This window comes from Heterocephalus glaber, unplaced genomic scaffold, assembly GCF_053883595.1.
Source record: "Heterocephalus glaber isolate CG9 unplaced genomic scaffold, H.glaber_assembly_v1.0 deba00000122, whole genome shotgun sequence".
Lineage (NCBI taxonomy): Eukaryota > Metazoa > Chordata > Mammalia > Rodentia > Bathyergidae > Heterocephalus > Heterocephalus glaber.
Window position 1 is genome coordinate 49,330,061 of NW_028258138.1, and position 9,873 is coordinate 49,339,933.

The 9,873-nt window shown below is 40.6% G+C and overlaps 1 pseudogene; it reads right to left on the reverse strand.

The window, feature by feature from the left end:
• Positions 1 to 1,697: 1,697 nt before the first annotated feature.
• LOC101715144 (mediator of RNA polymerase II transcription subunit 4 pseudogene) lies at positions 1,698 to 2,566 on the reverse strand (annotated as a pseudogene).
• Positions 2,567 to 9,873: the final 7,307 nt, after the last annotated feature.

Genomic DNA, 9,873 nt, shown 5'->3' on the forward strand with positions numbered 1-9,873 from the left:
TTAGTATCTCCCCATTCTAGCCCTGCTTCTTGCTCCTTGACCCTCTGCCTTCCCTGGCCTCATCAGTGCTTTATCCATACCAGTAAGCTCCTTCTGCAACAGTGCTTCTGCCCACATGGTGCTCACCTTCAGGTAGAAAAGCAGCCCCCTATTATCCTTCAGACTGTAATCAGTTATTACACATTCTCAGAAATCTTCCTTGTCCCTGCCATCCCCAACACCTATCCAAATGCAGTTTTGCCCTATTCTACCCTCACCTGACATCTTGAGCTTTCCCTTTATAGCATTTAGCCAAGGACATAGGCACATGCCTTTTGGTTCACTGTCTATGTCCCAGGTAAATGCCAGCTCCAGGTAGAGGATCACAAACCCATTTTGCTCCCCACATTATCCACAGCACTTACTGTCATGACTGACTTAAAACAAATGAACAAACACAATGATTCACCTCATGTATTTAGCAGTTTTACAAATCTTAGCCATATTTCTAATTGAGAGTAAGATTCTTATTATGTGAATTAGCAAGCTGTAACAAAATACTATAGAATAGGTGGCCGAAACAACAGATAAGAATTGTTTTTTTTCCAAATTCTGGAGGCTGGTAAGTCCAAGGTTCCTTCTGAGGCCTCTCTAGTTTGACTGCAGTTGGTTTCCTTCTGGCTGGGTCTTCATACATCTTTCCTTTGTGAGCAAGCACCTAGTGTCTTTCCCTGCATCCAGATTTCCTCTTCTTTTCAGACAACAGTGAAATTGGATTATGACTCACTCTAGTGTCATTTTATTCATTTATTTTAATTTTATATACCACATATGTGTGGTATACAATGTTTGCATTTTTTGTGGGAAGTTGTACATAACACATCTTAATTCCTTTTTTTATCCCCTTTCATTTTCCTCCCTCCCCTGCTCTACCTATCTCCTGATTCCCTTCCTATTTTTTGTTGTTGTATATATTTGAAGTACACATGTTTATATTCCTTGTGTGGAGTTGGTACATGTGCATAACACATCCCAATTCCTTTTATTCATTCCTTATCCTCTACCTCCCTTCTTTCATCTCTTGATCCCCTTCCCCTTTGAGAACAATTTATCTCCCTACTTCCTATTATCCATTATCTTGCTCTTTATTTTTTTTCTGGATTTCTAATATAATAAAACAATGTGATATTTAAGCTTGTGTGTCTGATTTATTTCATTTAACATTATGGTCTCCGTCTGCATCCATTTTCCTACAAATGACTCAAGTTTATCCTTTATGGCAGAGTAGTACTCCATGCTGTGTAAATACTGGCTTTTCTTTATGCATTCATCTGTTGATTGACATATGGGCCTCTTCCAAGATTTAGCTATTATGAATTGTGCTGTGATAAACATGGGTGTTCATGTATCACTGTACTATGATGTCTTTAACTCTTTCAGGAAGATACCTAGAAGGGGAATACCTGGGTCAAATGGAATTTCTAGTTTTTATTTTTTGAGGAATCTCTATACTCATTTCCATAGTGGTTGTACTGGTTTACATTCCCACCAACAATGTATAAGGGTTTCTTTATCCCCACAACCTCTCCAGCATTTGTTATTGCTTGATTTCTTTTTTTGCGGGGGGTGGGGGCTGCACAATTTGACTTTTAATGGGCTGCACAATTCCATCACAGCTAATATTTCTGTGGCTATTCCTTATGCCTTTGCAGTTTATGCCTCCTTGCTACTGTATAAAAACAGAATTCTATGGTCTTCAGTTTTGTAGGCTGTCTCACATGTTTTTTAATCAGAGTCACTACTACTGCTTGAGGAATCCGTTGACATAACCTCTACATCATCTTCATTTTCTTTATTATGCCCAGGAGGTTCCAACAAAAAGTCAGTACTGTGGTTTGGTGGTAACATATTCATTCACATATCATTTTACTGCCATGGATACTGTGGAGCAAGGACATCTGCTAGTCTACCGGCTGCAAGGGCATCCCCTGGCAAATGACCATTCACACCATTCGTGGAAGGATTGTTCATCTGACCCAGCAATCCACTTCTCATCTCTAAATCAGTTAGGTACAGTCTTCGTGGGTCTCCTGGAACCCAGGTCAGTGGGGCACACACAGCATTACTTGCACTAATCCCATGTGCATACTTAATTATTTCTTCAGAGGAGATAACACCTTTTCTTGTTTTTTCTATTGACTTGAGTTTCTTTTTTGCTTGGTAAACAGCTGTTGCCAGTATTTGTTCTGCTTCCTTTAGCTGTTTCTGTAGTTGCTGAATATCACTGTCTCTCTTCTCTACTTCTTTTTCTAAAACTTGCATTTCATGATGGATTTTTCCCTGATTAAGTACCAATTTCATTAGTTCCTGAAATTCCCCATCTCGGTGAATTAACAACTCAAGGACCTGGTTTTCCTCCCCAGCCTGTGACAACTTTTGGTTTCTTGAAATTGCCAGCATTTCTATAAGTTTCCTCGACAAGACCTCCAGATCTTCAAGCACAGACAACAGACGCTCCCGCGTACTGTTACTGCCTGCCTATGCCGAGCTGCCTCCCAGCCGTTCCTTCTCCTTTTCACCACTCGAAGAAGCCATTGCTTGATTTCTTGATGATGGCAATTTTTTCTGAGGGTAAGATAGAATTTTTCTAGTGGTCAGTGATATTGAGCATTTCTTCATGTATTTATTGGCCATTTGTACTTCTCTGAAGTATCTATTCATTTTGCTTGCCCATTTTTGATTGGGTCTTGCATTTTGGGGGGATCTGATTATTTTTAAGTTCTTCATATATTCTAGGTACTAGTTCTCTGTCAGAAGAATCACTGGCACAATTTTTTCCCATTCTATAGATTCTCTTTTCACTTTGTTATCTGTTTCTTTTTCTGGGCCGAAGTTTTAAAATTTACTGTGATCCCATGTGTCCATTCTGAGAACTTTTTACTGTGCATCTAGGGTTCTGTTCAGAAAGTCCTTGCCTGTTCCTATGATTTCAAGGTTTTACCAATCTTGTTTTCCAGCAGGTCAAGTGTTTCTGTTTAACATGTAGTTCTTTGATCCATTTTGATTTTAGTTTAGTGCATGGTGAAAAGTATGGGTCTAGATTCAATCTTCTGTAGGTGAATAGTCAGTTCTCCCAACACCATGTATTAAAGAGGCTATCTTGCCTTCAATGTACATGATTGGCCCCTTTGTCAAAGATCAAATTGTTGAATGTAATTGGCATTGTTTATGCATCTTCTATTCTGTTGCATTGATCCTTATGTTTGTGTGTGTGTGTGTGTGTGTGTGTGCGCGCCAGCATTATGCTATTTTTATCACAGTAGCTTTGTAACATAACTTTAACCTGGGATTGTGGTGCCTCCCCATTTGCTCTTTTTACCCAGGATTGCTTTTGCTATTCTTGGTCTCTTCTGGTTCCACGTAAATTTTGAGATTTTTTTCTACAGTTCTGTGAAGAATGGTGTTGGAATTTTGATTCGGATTGCATTAAATCTATATTTGTAAGCATGGCCATTTTGACTATATTGGTTCTGCCTATTTATATTTTCCTTCTCTGATGTCTTCTTCAATTTCCTTTTTCAGTGCACTGTAGTTTTCATTGTAGAGTTCTTCCACTTAGCTAGGTTAATTCTTAAGTATTTAATTTTTCTTAGTGCTATTGTGAATTATATTTTTTCCCCAGTTTCTCAGTTATTAGTGTACAGGAATGCTATCTATTTTTGTGTGTTGATTGTATATCTTGTTGTGGGCTCATTTGAACTTACTTCTTTAAAGACCATATTGCTAAATATAGTCATTAGGGGCTTCAAATTATGAATTGTTGGGGAAGTGGGAAGATAACAGCACATAACAATGTCCAATGCCTTATCTAAACAGATAAATATTTAAAGCTTGTTGACACATAGTGACAAAGGCTTCCTAGGAAGGCAGTATACTTTTATAGTCCCACAAGCAGTGCATGAAATTTCTTGTCTCCTTATACTCTTGCCAGTGTTGGTATCATTAAAAACTTTAGGTGGGCATGGTCGTATATGCCTGTAATTCCAGCTGCTTGGGAGGCTGAAGCAGTATTGCTTGAGCTCAGGAGGTTGAGGCCATTCTGGTCAACATGGTGAGATACTATCTGAAAACAAAATAAAACCAAAAAAGAAAACAAAAGAAAGACTCTACCTAACCAAACAAAATCCCCTCCCTCTTTTCTTTGTACTGGGGATCAAACTGAGGACCTTGTGCTTGTGAGGCAGGCACAGCGCCACTAAGCTAAATCCCCAGCCTAAAATCCCCATTCTTTAGGTTTACCTGAAAGATGAAATTGTTATTTTATTCCACATAATCATTGATTACTCATAAGCATAAGTATTTTTTCAGTTTGGTATTTTTCTTTCATTGTTTATATATCCATCCATTCAATATACATTTAAAAACTCATGCTATGGCCAACGCAGAGTGCCCTTGATGTGATAAAGCACATAAAAGAGAGATATTGAGCCAAATTACCAAAATTATTGATTATACCTGTGATAAATATCATAGAAGTATAATATCCTGGGAGAGTATCTAAGAGCAACCTGAAGGAATCACAATGGTCAGGAAAGCCCTTTTGGAGAAATGCAGTTTCTCCTGACAGTGAAGGATGATTAGCTATGTCAATGTTGTAAAGAAAGGAAAAAATTATCTCCAAGTATAAAGAATTTATTATACATTCAGAAATGAGTAAATTATAATCTGGACATATGTGAGGGCAAGCCAGTGATGGACCAAAAGAGAAAAGGGTAAGGAAAGCTTTTATTGGCAAACAGGGAGAAATTCACAGCAGCTGTTTAGATACAAAGTCCATTGTTCTCGGATGCTGAAGGCAAGAGTTGATCTCTGCTCATTGTGAAGGTAGTTTCTAGAAAAGTCTGGTCTGAATTTCTGTAGTCTTAAAGATAAGCTTTGGTACAGAAATTTGTATCTTTGTGTGAGGTGTGCAGAGCACATTGTGTATGAAGGACTTTTTTGGTGTCTTTTTTGAAAGTCTTTGAGAAAGTTCGTAGGCAGAACATGAATGCCCTGTTATGCTATTTTAGCTCTAAATTTTGTGTGAGTCTAATAAGAGGGACTTGGTATCAGCAAAGGGACTGTAGTCACATCAGACATTAGGGAAGATGAAGGGGTGAGGTTGTGAAAGAAGTTACAGAGGGGAGGACTGTCTTATTAGTGCCTGTGCTGTGTAGGAGGAGGTGAGCTGGAGGTAATGTCAAAATACCAGTGAGGCTGTATTACAGGAGGGGTGAGGTGGTACATGATGGGGTGCAAAATGAAAAGGTAGCCAGATATGTGGTGGTGGTGGTGCTGCTGCATCTTTCTTTCCCTCCCTCCCTTCCTTCCTTCCCCCCCTTCTTTCTTCTTTCTTTTCTTTCTGCTCCTCCTCCTCTTCTCTTTCTCCTTCTCCTTCTCCTCCTTCTCCTTCTCCTTCTCCTCCTTCTCCTTCTCCTTCTCATCCTTCACTATTCTGGCTTCTGGGAGTAGAGTAAAATAAAGGGAATGGGATTGGATGCAGGATATTCACTCAGGAGGGTGTGCACTATTAAAGGCTACTGCTGTAATCAGAGTAAAAGATAATGGTAACTTGGATTAAAGAAATTGATGGTTTTGAGAGATATTTGTTACCAATTGGTTGAACATTCTTTTACTCAATTCCCATAGAAATCACAAACAGGTAAAGTGTAGCTCCTTTAGCACAAAAATCTCTGAGATTTGAAATATTTTGATTAGAATATTTGCTCTGCTAACGTTGCCCCAAAGTTCTCATAAGTTTTTTTTTCATTCTTTCTTTTCCATTTCTCCAAATGAGTATTTTCAAATAGTCTTCAAATTCACTTATTCTTTTGTTAGATCCATTCTGTTATTGATACTTTCTATTGTAGATTTAATTTTGTTTAGGGTAATTTTCAGACCAAGGACTTCTGTTTGATTTTCAAAAATTGTTTCCATTTCTGAATTTTTTCTATGTTAAAGTATTGAATCATTTTTGTACTCTTTTATTGAGATTTACTAAAACAAGTACTTAAAATTTTCCATCTGTATTAGTCAGTTCTTACTGGAGTCATATATAGAAGAGTACAAAATCAGTCTGCATGCTAGAGATCTGAAGAATCCAGCCAAGGGCCTGTATCCCATGGCAATGTCCTGAACAAGTCCAGCTAAAGGCCTAGAGCCCATGGCAGTGTCCCGTGCAAGTCCATATCAGGAGACCGAGGATTCTATGAGGGAAGACCAAAGGGTTTGCGCCAGAAAGTCCAAGGGCTGGCGCCAGAGACTAGAGAGTCTGCACCAGCAGGCTGAAAAGCAGATGCTGGAAGCTGAAGAATCTGTGCTGAGAACTAGGAGCTGATACCCAAGGTGAAGGCCAAGACGAGAGCTTCCAGCTGAAGTGTCTGTGCCAAAGGCCAAAAGAGACACTCAAGGTGAAGCTCATCCCATGAGCAGAACAGCTATCCTTGGAAAAGGCAGAGCTCAGCTGAAAACAGCCATAGCTTCTCTGAGAGAAATTTGAATAAAATCCTCACCTCCTGTTCTCCTTTTATACTGTTCCCCAGAACCATGATAACTCAATTCAGCTGGGTGTTCCCACTTAAGTTGACCATTAATTAACCACCATACCATCTGAGCAATTTTTGTTCTTTCATTTTGCTAGGTGAGGTCATACTTCTTAAAAATTCTTTATGCTTGTTGGTGTGCAACATTGCCTGCACAATTGAGAGTGTCTTAGTCTCTTTCTTTAACACTGGGTCAAAGTACCAACATAGCAACTTGAAGGAGGAGAGGTTTACTTTGTTTTATGTTTTAGAAGTTTCAGTTCTTGCATGTTTGCTAGCATAGTGGAAAGACCTGGGTGGAGGAGAACTGCTCATATCAAGGCAGCCAGGAAGCAGAGAAAGTGAAGGGAGGAGCCAGGAGGGAGATATACCTTTCCAGGTCATGCCCCTAGTGGCCCACCTCTTCCCACCCTACCCAACCACCTAACAGCAAGTCACCTATGGGTATGCATTATCCAGTTACTTTCCAAAAGCCCCACCTATGGGTGAATGAAGCTTTGGGAGGAAATCTAGTTGTAAACCACAGTATTCTGTTCCTGACCCCCACAAGACTCATGCCTATCTCTTTATGCAAAATGCATTTATTTAGTCTGTCTCTAAGACTTTCCAAAGTTTTTATAGTTCCAGCATTGCTGAAAGGCTAAAGTCTGAAGTCTGTTCTGAGACTCAGAGCAAACTCTTCTGAAATCTGAGTGGAAGCCTCCCTGACCCCACAACTCTCATATTCTTTATGTTTGCAAACCTAACCATGTGGATGGTATCAAGGTCTTCCACTAGATCAAACAGTAGCCAGACCCTCTTGTATCATGGCTGCAGAGGCCCTCAGGTGCCTGGATGGCTAAGCACTGTGAACCAAATCCCAGAGAACAAATTCCCTAGGCAGCTGTTCTCTAGCACAGTGCCCTGGGGCTCTCTTCTCAAAGCAGTCTTTCACTTTTGAAATTTTAAGCCCACAAAGGATGGGGCCTTGCTGGTTCCTCAAGGCATCTTTCCTATTGTCCTGTTGTAAATTACTTGGCTTCATTTTAGTGCCTATCTTTTTAGCAACCAAGCTTTCTCCTTTTCTAACTTTACAGGTACTTCCTTTCTGGGGAAATTAAAAACTTTTCAAATGGAGTTTATGCTTCTGATTTTTCAGTATAAACATGGCTAAAAGCTGCAAGCAGTATCCATCCCACAGCCTGAATGTTAGGCTACCTGGAAATTCCTCCATCAGAATAATTAGTCTGTTGCTCCCAATCTCACTCTCCCACAAAGTCTCAGGACATGAGCAAAATGTAGACAATTTTTTTGCCAGAGCAGAACATACATGGTCTCTATCCCAACTGTCAACAGAATCTTTGTTCTCTAAGCCTAGTCTTTATTGTTTGCCTTTTTATCAGCATTCTGTGCTTCTGAGAAATGACTATAATCTCTTGTCAAGCTTGGTTTATAGCATTCTAGAGCTGCTTTTTCAGCAAGCATCTCCAAACCTTTCTAGTTCCAAAGGTTATTAACCCCATGGTCAGGTACAGTCACAGCAACAACCCCACTTCTCTAGTAATAAAAAATCTGTCTTAGTGGCTTTCTTGTTACTGAGACACAATACTCAACACCCACAACTTAAAGGAAAAGAGGTTTATTTTGGCTCATGTTTCAGTCTTGTTCAGCTGACTGTAAGGGAGGACAGCATAGTAGAGGGGCATAATAGAGAAAAAGCTGATCAAACATCACATTGGCTAGGAAGCAGAGAGGAAGGAAAGAGCTGGGGAGGGAGACACACCCTACCAGGTCACGTCAGGAGTAGCCCATCTCTTTGGATCAGACCCAACCACCTAAAAGCAAGTTAGGTATAATAATGCCACTATTATTTAATCATTCCCAAAGCCCTGTCTATGAATGCATGAGGATTTGGGGAGACATCTATATCTAAACCATAACAGAGGGATTAGGTAGTTATTCCAGTTTTTATAATCTGGTTTTGCTTGTTCCTGTCTTTCCTGAAATTTGAAGCAGGCTAATTGTGTTCTCTGAGCCTTTAGTAACTTCCACTATTTCTGCAATGGGTTATCCAGGTTTGCCACCAGCCCAGTGTTGGTGTGTTGTCACCATTTCATCAATAGAGGGCAATCAAAGCTCAGCTTTGTCCCAAATCTTCAGGGAATATGTTATACAGCATGAATCAGAGAAGCACCTAAGAAGGATAGTTCATCATCTCAATCCATGGTTACTAGCCTGTGATTAGATAGTGAGATTCTGAGCAGAATCACTATGGAAAAACCAGCCCCAGGCTCCTGTGGTACAACTTGGTGCTTGCCTTTTTTTTTCTTCCCAGAAGTAGAAAATTTTTCTTTCCATGTGTGCTGCAACAAGTTGGAGGAGAAATGAGGTAGGCAGTCCTTTGGCCACTAATGGTATAATGCTGGGTCATACCTTGAGCCCATAGCCCTTTGAGACCAGTGCAGTACTGGGGCAGGACTAAGGCTTGCACTTCCCTGGATGCCTGTTGCTCTGAGGTGGACTCGTAGCCCAAGAATGCTGCAACCAGAAAGAAGTGATGCTGGCTGAAATGTAAGTCTGATAGATTGGGGCCATGTGTCTTTTCTGGCAGTGGGGATGTTCTGGAGGCTTCATCTATGAGCACTGGCCTGGGTGAGAATGCTATTGTAATCTGCCCAGCCTAGCAGAGAGTTCTATAGCAAAGTACTATGCTTACCACCCTTTTCACCTCTGGTGAATAGGTTCTTGCTCTATGCTGTGCTATCTGAGTGTAGTATTGTTGGTAGAGACAGTCCCTTGTCTTCCAAGGCTAAGCCTTGAATTGCACCTGAATCTCACAGCTGCAAGGATCTGCACAATTCAGGCATATACCCAAGCCCACATTGCAGTTGGAAATGATGCATACAATTGTTCTGTATGGGTACAGATCTCTATATCATGCTGGGATGGATGAAAAGGCTCAGTCTGTATATTTCTGAATATAGAGACTCTTGGTTTCTGCCTGGCACTGAGTCCTACTGTTGCAGGGCCTGGTAGTGAGCTTTGAGGTAAAGTCTTGTGCTAACTTTCATGCCTTGCTCCCTAGTGGGCACAGTTTAGCTCTTCCCTCTGCTGCCCAAGGTTGGAGGAGGAGTGGTGGAGGCAGTCCCTTGGCTGCCTGGCTAACATGATTCCAGAAGTTTAATTCATGAGGCTGGCCTACAGTAGGGGGTTCTGTGGTTCTGCCTGCTACTGGGTTTCATGGTGGTGGGCCTGGCATTAGTTTTCAAGGTTAGGGCTTGAACTTAATTCCTTCTTCCTCTTCCAAGTACATGAGGTATGTCTCTCTCTAGGA